Source organism: Panthera onca, chromosome D4, assembly GCF_046562875.1.
Source record: "Panthera onca isolate mPanOnc1 chromosome D4, mPanOnc1 haplotype 2, whole genome shotgun sequence".
Classification (NCBI taxonomy): domain Eukaryota; kingdom Metazoa; phylum Chordata; class Mammalia; order Carnivora; family Felidae; genus Panthera; species Panthera onca.
In genome coordinates, this window is record NC_138351.1 from 62,899,524 (window position 1) to 62,913,900 (window position 14,377).

The window sequence follows — 14,377 nt, forward strand, 5'->3', positions numbered from 1 at the left end:
CACCAACAATTCAATTTCTGAATGGTACAAAGAGCCATGTTGATGCTGATATGCAAACAAGCCCAGCTAATTATTTGAAATATCTCTGTACATTCATTATTTTCTTAGAAAAAGCCAAACAGCACTAGCCTTATTTTCAAGTTACCAAAATTGAGTAGCCAACAGTGGACTACTATTTCTGCTAGCAACCAATAAATTATACTCTACTAAAAGTAAGCTACGTAAGTTAAAACCTCTGAATGTTTGACATATATAACTAGTTGCATCATTTTTAACACCTTAAAAATTAACTGGAGGCGAGCCTGGGTACCTCAATCAGTTGAGTGATCTCACGGTTTGTGAGATTGGGCCCCACGTTGGGTTCTGCGCTGACAGCACGGGGCCTGCTTAAGATTCTCCCTCTTTCTCTGCTCCTCCCCTACTCTCACTCTCTCTGTCTCTCTCAAAAATAAAGTTAAAAAAAAAAAAAAAAAAGGAGTGGGAAGAAGGAAGTTTTACTAGGCAAAAAAAAAAAAAAAAAAGTGGGTTGGTTATTGAAAGTCACTTTCCTTTTGGGGATGGCAGAAGTCTATTAGGCATATTACCTAACTAGTGCTGATCAGGTATTTCTTGGCTGACTGGTTTAAAATTCCATTTCTGGGAGAACTAAAACTGTAATTAAGTCTTAGTTTGGTAGCACGGGGCTTAGCATAAGTAACTCCATTTGAGCCTGTTTTGTGTTTAAGAAATCCAGATATACTGATACAAGATTTTAGAGTGAATTGTGTGTTGAAGAAAAATTCAAGAAGGTGAAGCAAAAATATACAATTAAGCAACAAAGTTGGTCTTTATCAAAGTCATCATTAAATAACTTGACATTTATGAAGTATCTACTAGGTACCAAGGGCACAAATGCATAAGGCATGGTATGCTCTACCATCAGGAGCTCTCAAAATTGTGGTAGTAAGGAGGGGAGAAAAATGTTAAATACAGATAACAGTCTTCAGTTGTATGATCTAACTAACCCCATTTTTGAAGAGTTACTTATCCATCAAAGTACGTTTATAAAGAAGTATATTCTAAATTTAACTGCTTTCTACTTTGAAATATTTACATGGCAAAAGTATTTAAATGCCAGATGACAAAAAAATCGAGGCAACACTCAACCTGGCTGCATTAAATACCTGTTACTTTAGAAACATGGCACCAATAACCATGCAACTGATAAGCCACATTCAGCTAGCAGCTGTGTTTAAGAGGGCCCAAAGCAAGAAAACAGTCTCTGACCCAATCATCTCTGCACCCTGTAGGGTGTAAAGGAGGTGTTTTATCATTAACATTTTTATCAATATGCAGTGTAAAGGAAAAGACAGCCTGTTTATTTGAATTGTTAGCAAGCTCCACTAGTCTGACAAATTGTTTCTTTTCATGTCAGCCCTAAGTCTAAACAAAATTCTTCCAGGGAAACATCTTCATGTGTTAAATTCTATAGTGCTTAAGTAAAATAAAGACAAGTAGCTCTAAACCAGGAAGAGAGGAGGGTAATCATTCATCTAAAAGTTAAGACTTGAAGTAAACTTTTAAATGTATTTTCTTTCAAAGAAACGGCAAAAACCTACAAAGACATTTTGAATATGGAAGATCTTAACAGACATGGAGAATATTACCCTCTGATGATGAAATATTTAGACAACATATGTAAATACACAGACATAAACTTAGGAAATATTTTACAAGTTGGTCATTCTCTTCAGTTCATTACCTCTTTTTCTTGCCAACAGAGAAGAATCTCCAATCATCTAGAAGTCACTGCATAACTCCATCCACATGCAATAAGTACCAAATATTAAACATTTCACTCTGAGATGTGTCTAGTGACATGATCTTATTACATAAAAGGCCCATTGGTAAAAAATGGTATTGCACCTTAATTCATCAAAAAAAAAAAAAAAAAAAAAAAAGGGTGATAAGCTACCTTTAAATAGAAGCTTCTTCAACAAGTAAAGAGTATTTTCTACCCTTAGCAGGTTTTTTAAGAGGTGTCTGGGTGGCACAGTTGGTTAAGCGTCCGACTCTTAATTTCAGCGCAGGTCAGGATCTCACGGTGAGATAGAGCCCCATGCCCGGCTCTGTGCTGACAGCATGGAGCCTGCTTGAGATTCTCTCTCTCTCCCTATCTCTCTGACCGACTTGTGCTCTTTCTCTCAAAATAAATAAACTTAAAAAAAAAAAAGGTTTCTAAAAGTTAAGAAATCCTTGGGAATTAAAAAGCTTTCCTTTCCTGGGGCACCTGGGTGGCTCAGTTGGTTAAGTGTCCAACTTCAGCTCAGGTCATGATCTCACAGCTTGTGAGTTCGAGCCCCACACCCAGGACAGCTCAGAGCATGGAGCCTGCTTTTGAATCTGTGTCTACTGCCCCCTTTGCCCCTCCCCCACCAGCACTCTGTCTCTGTCTCTCAAAAATAAACATTAAAGAAGATTTAAAAAAGAATAAAAAAAGCATTCCTTTCCTTCAATTTCCCTGTGTCCTCCATGACCACGTAACTGGCTACTGATGCCAGTGTGCCAGCTGTTATTTCCATAGCATTTCTGAAGCCACCCAGCAGTCAGTTGCTTTTCCCCAAGCACACCCCACAATTTTTCTGCTTCCTCTTCTTTGCATACATAGTTTCCTCTACCTGGAAAGTTCTCTTCTCCATTACTGCAGAATCAATCCTTCAAAGACTGACTTCCTCTTCCATGAATAGCTGTCTGATTCTCCTGGTAAAAAATAACTTCCCTTTTCCGGGTACCTTGGTGATTCAGTAGAGCGAGCGTCTGACTTTGGCTCAGGTCATGATCTTGCAGCTTGTGAATGTGAGCCCCTCACTGGGCTAGCTGCTGTCAGTGCAGAGCCCGCTTTGGATCTTCTGTCTCCCTTTCTCCCTGCCCCTTCCCTGCTTGCACTCTCTCTCAAAATTAAATAAATTAAAAAATAAAATAAACTTAAAAAAAAAAAAAAACTTTCCTTTCTCAAAAGTTTCACCCATTCCATGGGGTAGGGATAGAAAAAGGAGAGATACATGCTAGTGGAAATTAAAATCTTCTCTGGATTAGATATCAAGTTGAAACAAGATACAAGAAAAGATTGGTTACATGACAAAAGATAGTTTTTTAGAAATAAATTTTGTGAAGATATTTTTATTAAGCACTCTCAGTGTTAAGTAAAATTTTAATTGTTACAATATTAAGGTAAATATATGCGTAACACTAGTGCAGACAAAATGTTCTAGCGCTCACTGCTAAACCCAGTACTGTTCCTCTTTTGAGAAAACATTAACTGAACAAGACGCTAATCCCACAGGATCTTCTTCAGAAGTATGAGCTAACATCAGTAATAACACATATTGGAAGTGAATTATTAAAGCTTCTCTGTTCATAATTATGCAAATATAAATTACCAATTTTTCCTTATACATGAAGACCATTTGAGTGGCTACTGTTCAAATATATCCTTAAAGGGAATACTATGGCACTCCCTAAATCGAGCATTTCCCTTCAATCTAACCTGCCCACAGAGGCCAGACTCCTCCTTCCAAAAGCTGCTTTGCATATATCAAACCCTCTGCCAAAAAGAATACAAGAACAAAACCAACCAAACAAACAAAAAAACCTCCAAGGGTTTTTCTCTGCTTACAGTATAAAAGCCTAAACCTTGAACCTGGCATTTAGGACCACCCACAAACTTGCTTTCCTAAATAACATCCTACTGCTCCCCATTCATATCCCATCCTCCAACTAACAGGAACGTTCTAGTTGGCCATATACTCTCGCTTGCTTGAGACACACCCAGTTTATGCCTGGTTGCTGTGGAATATCACTAACAGCACAATTCCTTTCAAGTGGGTCCCAGTTTGGGCAATAAATTATATGGTCACCATATTAGCAGGAGACCTTTGGCAATGGAAAGGAATTATAACAAGCTCCTCACAAATCCCAAATTATTAATAAGTATGTAATGTCTTCCCACACGATATACAGTAAAAGGAAATAATGAAGAGAAAAGAATAAAGATGGATGCAGATACGAATGCTGCTGAACCAATTACTAACCTCACCCACGGACTTGATATATGAGGCTCTTCACAAGGGAATACAATCAGTAGCTCAGGAAAACCCTTCAATGGTCACTCACAAACAGACAATACAAATCCTGAAGTTATGAATCCAAAATGCAAGGGGACTATAGTACATGCAATTACTAAAATGTGTCTCCTTATTCTCTTGCATCCATACTTTCCTTGTGCAGTTTCTTCTTACAATGTCCTGCCTGGAACAGCTAGGAAGGTCTATCTAGTTTTCAAGACCTAATTCAAAAGCTATCTTTTCTATGAGGGCTTTCCTGATGATCCCAGAACCCAGTGATTCATTTCTCTTCTGAACCCACAGAGCACTTTCTGGAGGGTGTTAACAGATTATCATTCACACTGATTACTTGTGCTATCATACCTCCTTCAGGAGACTGAGTACCTTGAAAAAGAGACTGCACCTTATTCAATTTTGTATACCACAGATCCATTTACTACGACACCCTATTTGTATACAGTGAGTACTCAAATACATACAAAGTGAATGAGAAGATAGATGATGTTAATACACTAAGAATTTAGAGGGAGGGTGCTGGAGGCGAGAAATGGGGGAAAGAAGTTCAGAAATGGGAACAGCCAACATTTTTAACATGTTTGAGGATAATAAGGTTATCAAATAAGAATGAAGCCTATTAAAATTTGTTTTTAATTATGTAATGGTGAAGAGCACACTACTAGGTAATTATTTACAGACTCAAATTTAGAGTGAACCTCAGAAGTGATCTTCCTGCCTCCTGCAGAAAGCCCTCTACATCACTAAGTGCTGTCCTGAGTTCCTAGGCATACCTTCTTCAGGTTCCCCTACAGGTATACTCTGATGTGATTTCTAGACACTTCAGCCCATAGCACTTCAGCACCCTCATTTAAGAATAGCAAGGGCACCTGGGTGGCTTAGTTGGTTAAGTGTCCGACTCTTGATTTCAGCTCAGGTCATGATCTGACAATTCATGAGATCGAGCCCTGCCTTGGGCTCTGCGCTGACAGCATGGAGCCTGCTTGGGATTCTCTCTGTCTCTCTCCCCGCCCTCCCCAACTCATGCTTGCACGCATGAACACTCTCTCTCTCAAAAATAAACAAGAATAGCCATGTTACATTAGTGGATAAACTTCTAATATTTCTTATATTGTCTTATTTTAGGACCAGAATCTAATAAACTATCAGGCAGAAGAGGTGATTGGGTATTATTTCTGTTAGCAAGATTTATAGTCACAAAGTTTTTGCTAGGCTTTGCCTTAAATGTTTTATTACCATAATTTGATGAGTTTAGAAAACAAGAAGTGATTCTTTTAAAGCTGAATATCTTAAAACCTTGCTATTCAAATAGTTCCTGAACCAGGAGCACTGGCATCAGTTGGGAACTTGTGAGAAATGCAGACTATCAGGCCCCAGACCTACTGAATCAGAATCTCCACTTTAACAATATCCCCAAGTGATTCCTATGCACAAAGTTTAAGAAGCACAGCTTTTAAAAAAATTATTTTAATGTTTATTTTATTTTTGAGGGGGGAGGGTGGGAGGGAACGAGCGGGGGAGGGGCAGAGAGAGAGAGAAAGAGAGAGACACACAGAATCCGAAGCAGGCTCCAGGCTCTGAGCTGTCAGCGCAGAGCCCACTGCGGGGTTCGAACTCACAAACTACGAGACCATGACCTGAGCTAAGTTGGGCAAAGCAGCACTGCTTTAGACAGCAAAGGCTCCAACTCTCCAAGCAAGCATGTAAACCCATTTTAAACTCTGTACAATGTTTATGGTCCTCAAATATGAACACAAGAACAAGTAAGACTCATTTGTGAAAAGTCTGTATTGACATGCAAATTACTGTGATTTTAGAAAAATGTGGAATCTGTAATCTTATTAGAAATTTACAAAGATGTTAATTTTTTAAAGTGCCTTCTGCTTGAATAGAGATTTCTGCATGAAAATTACTGGCATAAAATGGAAGCTTTAATAGAGAATGTTTCCTTCCATGTGGCATTACCGTTCTCAATTGACATTACATCTGCTAGGCATTCTGCAGTAAGAGCTCAGTGTATTTTGCTAAATCTTTCATTTTCCTGCCTTTCTGTTAGGAGACTCTCAAAGCCCTTTACACACTATGTCTCTCCTATAGCAAGAAATAAGTGATGTACGAGGCAACAGCTCTCTTCCATTCTAATCCAAATTGACAAACCAGCCTACTACCTGAAGTCCAGATGCCATGGGACCCAGGCTGCTTCTCCTCCCTGGGGCCACTTCTCTGACTCTCAGTTTTGCATTAAGCTGGCAGGCAACAGAAGCATAGAGATTTTTCAGTCGGCTGCAAGGAGCTAAGAGATATGAAAGGTCCCCAGAGAAAAAAGACTGAGGCTGACAAGCACTGTAAGAGCCTTGAAGCTGTGTATCAATTGAGGCACATCTCACTGTTTGTATTCCCAGAAGCATTATAATGAACTAGAAGTTCAAAGAGAGGGGAAAAATAGAACTAAGTATAGAATAACCCTGGCAAGCTACTTTAACCCTCAAATGCTCAGTGATACAACATTTGGCCAAATGACACAAATTTTGGACAAGTCAGAACCAGTCTGCTTTTATAAAGAAACAATTAGAAAAATTATACCATTCTTCATTAAATAAGTCAAAATATGGTGGGTGCAGACATGTTTGGGAAAATAAATTCTATACCCAAAGAATAATTCAAATGTAGGTAATATAATCCCCAAACTCAAATTCTGCCAGTAGAAACAACGATAGAAAATAAAAATATATTGTTGCAATTCGTATTTTTTCTTGCACATTAGTTGTTTGATCAAGCATGGGTTTCCATTAAAACTGATGTCATTTCGGGGCGCCTGGGTGGCTCAGTCGGTTAAGCGTCCGACTTTGGCTCAGGTCATGATCTCGTGGTCCGTGAGTTCAAGCCCCACGTTGGGCTCTGTGCTGACAGCTCAGAGCCTGGAGGCTGCTTCAGATTCTGTGTCTCCCTCTCTCTGACCCTCCCCTGTTCATGCTCTGTCTCTCTCTGTCTCAAAAATAAGTAAACATTAAAAAAAAAAAAAAACTGATGTCATTTCACAATGTACTACAAAGCTTCACTAATCAAAACAGTATGGTACTGACACAAAAACAGACACAGATCAATGGAACAGAATAGAGAGCTGAGAAATAAACCCACAAGTACATGGCCAATTAACCTATGACTAAGGGGACAAGAGTATACAATGGGGAAAAGACAGTCTCTCCAATAAATGGTGCTGGGAAAATTGGACAGCTACATGCAAAATAATGAGATTGGACCACTTTCTTACAATATACACAAAAATAAACTCAAAATCGATTAAAGACCTAAATGTGAGACCCAAAACCATAAAAATCCTAGAAGAGAGCACAGGCAGTAATTTCTCACACTGGCCTTTGCAACATTTTTCCCTAAGGCAAGGGAAACAAAAACAAACTATTGGGACTACATCAAAATAAAAAGCTTTTGCACAGGGAAGGAAACGGTCAACAAAACAAAAGGCAACCTACTAAATAGGAGAAGATATTTAAAAATTATATATCTAGTAAGGGGTTAATATCCAAAATATATAAAGAATTTATACAACTCAACACCAAAAAGAAACAAACAAACAAAAACACACCCCACAAACAAACAAAACAAACCAACACCAAATAATCTGATTAAAAATGGGCAGGGGTGTCTGGGTGGCTCAGTCAGTTAAGTGTCCAACTCTTGACTGCAGCTCAAAAGGGCAGAGGACCTGAACAGACATTTTCCAAAAGACATATGAAAAGATGCTATCACAACAATCAGGAAAATGCAAATCAAAACAATGAGATATCTCCGCATACTGTCAGAATGCCTAAAATAAAAAAGACAAGAAATAACAAGTAACTGGTGAGGATGTGGATAAAAAGGAACCCTCGTGCACTGTTGGTGAGCATGTATGCTGCTGCGGTCCCCATGGAACACAGTATGGAGACGCCTCAAAAATTAAAAACAGAAATGCCGTATGATCCATTAGTTTCACTACCGGGTATTTACCCAAAGAAAACAAAAACACCAATTCAAAAAAATATATGCATTTCTATGTTTATTGCAGCATTATTTACAATAGCCACGATACTGAAGCAACCCAAGTGTCCATCCATAGATGAAGGAATAAAGAAGGTACAGTACGTGTACACATACACACACACACAATGGAACGTTACTCGACTATTAAAAAAAAAAAAAAGAGGAGATCTTGCCATTTGTGACAACATGGATGAACCCAGAAGGTATTATGTTAAGTGACATAAGTCAGAGAAAGATAAGTATCATGTGATTTCACTTATATGTGGAACCTAAAGATCAAAACAAATAAAAAGCAGAAACAGACCCATAAATATAGAGAACTGATGGTTATCATCAGAGACGGGGTAGGTGGGTGGGGGAAATGGGTGAATGAGAGTGGGAGCTACACAGCTTCCAGTTATAGAATGAGAATGTCACAGAAGAGGCGCAGCATAGGGAGCACAGTCAACGGCACTGGAACAGCGTTGTATAGTAACAGGTAGTGGCTACACTTGTGAACACAGCATAATGTATGAACTTGTCCCATCACTATGTTGTACCCCTGAAACTAATGTAACATTTTATGTCAACTATACTAAAAGAAAAAAAAATGGGGGTGCTGACAGTGCAGAGCCTCCCTGGGATTCTCTCTCTCTGTCCCTCCCCTACTCTATCAACATAAATAAATAAACATTTTTAAAAAATTGATGGGGTGCCTTGGTGGCGCAGTTGGTTAAGTGTCCAACTCTTGATTTTGGCTCGGGTCATGGTCTCCCAGTTTCGTGAGCTCGAGCCTCGCATCGGCTCTGCACTGACTGCACTGACCCCACGGAGCCTGCTGGATGGAGCTTCTCCCTTTGTCTCTGCCCCTCCCCCACTCGCACTCTCTAAACAAACAAACAAACAATAAATAATTAAAAAGTCGATGTCATCTGTGTGTTTGGTTCCCCACTGTATTCTAAATACGGGATGAGAGCCTAATACAAGACGATATGTTAACTGTACTGGAATTAAAACAAAAAACAAAAAAAGGAAGGGGATCAACTAATTTACCTAGAATAGACAATGTAGTACTCTGACCTTCACAGAAAAGTCCAAAGCTTTTCAGAAATGGGATTGATTTTCTCAATGTGTGGAAAGGGTTTTTCTCTTAAAATCACCCCATACCCCTCCTCTAAAACCTAAAATTCTAGCAATGGTGGTACTAACAAAGCATGGGAATTGGGAGAAAAGTTAAGATGATAATTGTCTTCTTTTTCTGTACACAGTCTGGAACCAGAGGTGGGGGGTGGGGGAGGAGGAGGGAGGGTGGTGTGAGACAACATCCCATTCATCACTGTCTCCAGAACAAATACTTGCAAATATATACCGAGAGAAAATTATGACTACTCTTCTTGTGCTGCACTGTAATTCTCACACAGGATGCCTCATGAAACCAAGTTCCCTTAATGGAATCTACATACATGTTGGTACATATATTTTTTTGTTAGATCATTCACTCCATAAATATTTCACTGAGTCATCTACTGTATACATGCTAGGCACTGTACTAGGCACTAGGGATAGGGTTGTGAATAACATTATATATATGCATATATATACAAACATCTAGCAAGATCATCAAACCTAAATTCTCTTTCACATTGAAAAAAAGAGAAAGAGAAGATTCTCTCTGTCTGAAGTATTTTAATTGAAAAGACATCCATAGTTTCTGGCAAAGTCATTCTCAAAAGACAACTGCTGGGCACCAAACAATGAGAATTACACAGTATGTCATAGGCTCTTTTTGCTTAGGCTTTCGAGAAGCTTTGAGTTAATCTTAATGCAGACAACTACACTGACACTGTTACTGAACAATCTTAACATTACCAAAAGTGGAATGACCAGATATTAATGCTTCTTTATAGGATACAATAGGAAATAAAAAGCACCACTTACAAAGTATTAACCCAAAAAACTGAACCTGACCTCAATCTCATCAAGCCCAAGAACTAGTACAAGGAAACAATGAATACAGAGTAAAACACATAATGACACCATGGGGATCCAAGAAGCCATGTCAAGAGATAGGAAATTTTAGGGGCACCCGGGTGACTCAGGCAGTTAAGCGTCTCACACTCTTGATCTCAACTCAGGTCTTAATCTCAGGATTGTGAATTCAAGCCCCATGCTGCGCTCCACGGTGGGCATGAAGCCTACTTAAAAAAAGAGAGAGAGAGGAAATTTTACAGGAAAAATGACAGCTTATCTTCACCAGGGCTCCCCCCAAAAGCAGATCCCGAGACAAGTAGTCCAATACAAGCAGTTTATTTGGAAGAAAAAGGAAGTACCCATAAAGAAATGGGGAAGAAGGATGGGGAAGATACCCACTATACAACATAATACAGTGAACTAAATGTCAATGTTTTTACTTTTTAAACAAATTTCAAGGTTTGTACCATATAGGCCCTGATATATCCTAAACTGTATAATTTAAATCCTTTAACTGTCTTATTTGCCAATTTCTGCTGGTGGCATATTTATTTCTAAACTGCACAAAGTGAAGAAAATGCCTCCTATATACATCAAACAATGTCTGTATTTCACTACTAAACATATGGCCCTGACCCTTCTTGGTAAGTCAACAACCTTCAATGAAGAACTGTTCTTTGGTAAAACCTTCAGTTTCTTGTCTTCCATATTCACTAGTTCTGGAATGACTCTCAGGCTTTTTGGTTTCCTTTCCGTGAGTACTATGTTCTACGATAAAAATATTTTCATTAACAAATCCAAGAATGATTCCATTTTTTTTAAGTTTATTTATTTTGAGGGGGAGAGAGAGAAAGCACATGCACAAGTGGGGTAAGGGCAGAGAGAGAGGGGAGAGAGAGAATCCCAAGCAGGCTCTGCACTGTAAGCACAGAGCCTGGTGCGGGGCTTGAACTCACCAACCATAAGATCATGACCTAAACGGAAACCAAGAGTCGGATGCTTAACTGACTGAGCCACCCAGGCACCACCCAAGAATGATTCCATTTTTATATAGGCCTAATGTGTTAATCCACTGCTTAAAAATCTGTATCTTCAAAATTGTACTGTTCCTTCAGATCAAACCAATTCTAAATGTCAATCAGAACTAATCTTTGAAAGGCCACATAATTGCTGGGATACCTGTAGTAATTCAATCACCAGATGAAAGAATCATTGGCTGCCCCATAGCCCACATACTGTTTTAATTAAGTCTGCAAAGGGGCGCCTGGGTGGCTCAATCAGTTAAGCATCTGACTTCAGCGCAGGTCATGATCTCACAATCTGTGAGTTCAAGCCCTGCGTTGGGCTCTGTGCTGACAGCTCAGAGCCTAGAGCCTGCCTTGGATTCTGTGTCTCCCTCTCTCTCTGACCCTCCCCCATTCATGCTCTGTCTTTCTCTGTCTCAAAAATAAATAAACGTTAAAAAAAAAAAAAAAAATTAAGTCTGCAAAGCAAATGGATTTGTCCTTTCCCCTTTGGTCTAAATTTCCTGCCCCCCGCCCCATGATAGTCTCAAAGCTTTCATAAATATTAAGGGTCATTACTTCATGATCTCCATCACTACCATGTAGTGTTTTAGCTTTCTAAGCAATTTGACCAAAAGTAATCAGGGAATGACCATGGTTTATTAAAGGGAAATCCAAATTTAGGACTCTATCTCACTTGTGCACTTCTGTCTCCCTTTTCTTAGTTGCCATGAGATAAAGAAGGAACAAGGATGGACCTAGAGGGTATTAGGCTAAGTGAAATAAACCAGATAGAGAAAAACAAATACCATAAGATTTTGCCCAAAAATGAATCTAAAAAACAAATGAACAAACAAACAAAAAGAATCAGACCTACAAACACAGAGAAGTTTAAACTGATAGTTGCCAGAGTAAAAGGAGGTTGGGGGTGGGCAAAATGGGTGAAGGGGAGTGGGAGATAGAGGCTTCCAGTTATGGAATGAGTAAGTCACCAGAATAAAAGGTACGGCATAGAGAACATAGTCAGTGGTATTGTGATAGTGTTGTACGGTGATGGTAGCTATACTTGTGGTGAGCAGAGCATAATGTACAGAGATGCTGAATCACTATGTTGTACACATAAAACTAATGGAACATTATGTGACAGCTATACAACCCCAACCCAAAAAAGCAAGTCCACATGATACTAAATAGTTTACAGTCCTCTGAAAGGACAATAAACATTATGTATATAATAACTTTTATTTACTTTTCAGCTAAGTAAGGCTATAAGATGACCTACATAATACATTAAAAATTTTTATGAGTTACCAGATATTCACCAAAGGGGTTACATCTAGAAAGGGGGAAAGAAGTTAGGAATGGGAAGAGGTAAAGGGACACAAGTTTTCTTTTTTATTCCACTTATTATATTTATTTCTTTCTATATTAAATTGTTTACTCTAGAATGTTTTCCTATATCATTTGAAAAATTACTAATTAAGCAATATAATTTGTTTTTACTCCTTTGATCAGTGAGGTTAAGATTTTTTTTTAATTTTTTTTAATGTTTATTCTTGAGAGAGAGAGAGAGAGAGAATGTGAGCGGGGGAGGGGCAGACAGAGAGAGAGAGACACAGAATCCAAAGCAGACTCCAGACTCTGAGATGTCAGCACAGAGCCCAACGCGGGGCTTGAACGAACCATGAGATCATGACCTGAGCTGAAGTTGGACGCTTAACTGAAGTTGGGACGCCATCCAGGCGCCCCAGTATGGTAAGATTTTTAAAAGATTTCCTAACAGTGAATAATCCTTATCTTCTTAGAATAACTCCATCTGCTCAAGTTGCAGATTTATTTAATATTCTACTAAATTCTATATGCTAATATTTTACTAGGATATTTGTGTTAATATAATGGTTGAGATTGTTCTGTAGTTCTCCTTTTGGGTACTGCTTTTACTAGATATTTAGATATTTTACTAGATATGTAGGTCTTCAAACAAAAATTGGATAAGCTTCACCTTTCACAGTGAGTTGAAATAGTTTTGATAACACAGGGATGAGTGGTTGAGTAGAGCCTTTGGAGGCAGACTGCCTGGATTTGCATCCTAGATATGTCACTTCCTAGTGGTTGACATTGGGCAAATTAATCATTTTGTGCCACAGTGTCCTCATCTATAAAAAAGGGGTGATGATTATGATGGTGATATGATTTCACAGTGTTATTTTGAGAATTCATATACAGCACAGAGCAAGCGTTCATAAGTTCTTACGTATTTGTAAGCATTCATCCATGAAATCGTCTGAGCCAGGTGCTTCTGGGGAGGGTACCGCTTTGTAACTTTTCTATGTAGACATAGTGATACATATAGATTGAGCTATTGGACATACTATAGCACTACTATTTATCTATTTCTACTGATAGACATTTGGGATATTTCTAGATTTTATTATTACAAACGATGCTGCATCAACATTCATGTGTTTCTTTATGCATATTAGAAGCATTTTTTTGAGGGTCTGTAACTAGGAGTTAAATTGCTATGTCTAAGCACACGTGGATCAATTTTAGCAAATATTTCCATATTCTTATCAGAGCGCCCCTTCTGTTTTTTATAATTCTCTACAGATGTTTTGGTCTTGACTAATTCCTTCCTCCTGTTTTCACTATTATCCTTATTTTTGATAGCTAGAATTTAGTGTTTTATGAGTACATTCCAACACCCATATTTATTCAACACAGTGATTACTCATACTTTACATCTCAGTTGAGTGGATTATGTCTATGAGCAGATTTTTCAAGAAGAGAACATGGGCAGGGGCGCCTGGGTGGCGCAGTCGGTTAAGCGTCGGACTTCAGCCAGGTCACGATCTCGCGGTCCGTGAGTTCGAGCCCCGCGTCAGGCTCTGGGCTGATGGCTCGGAGCCTGGAGCCTGTTTCCGATTCTGTGTCTCCCTCTCTCTCTGCCCCTCCCCTGTTCATGCTCTGTCTCTCTCTGTCCCAAAAATAAATAAAAAACGTTGAAAAAAAAAAATTAAAAAAAAAAAAAAAAAAGGTCAATACATTTAAAAAAAAAAAAAAAAAAAAAAAAAAGAAGAGAACATGGGCATTAGACTTCCCTCAACTCTGGAGACCCTTCCTCCTTATTTCTCACATGAAGCAGTAGCTGACTTTGCCCTCCCCAGAGCTCTGAACACCAGCTCTGTGGATCTTCCTTTCAAATTCCTACCTTTTGATGACGATAATCTCTTATTTCCCTCAATCTAGGCATAGAACTACTTC

At 38.7% G+C, this 14,377-nt stretch overlaps 1 protein-coding gene and 1 long non-coding RNA gene across 2 annotated transcripts in view; one reads left to right on the plus strand and one right to left on the minus strand.

Annotated features, from left to right (window-relative positions):
* Positions 1-14,377, minus strand: part of ERP44 (endoplasmic reticulum protein 44) — a 97,455-nt gene that overhangs the window by 60,722 nt on the left and 22,356 nt on the right. The gene's annotated exons all lie outside the window — the stretch shown is intronic.
* Positions 1-14,377, plus strand: part of LOC132663150 (uncharacterized) — a 218,377-nt gene that overhangs the window by 24,871 nt on the left and 179,129 nt on the right. The gene's annotated exons all lie outside the window — the stretch shown is intronic.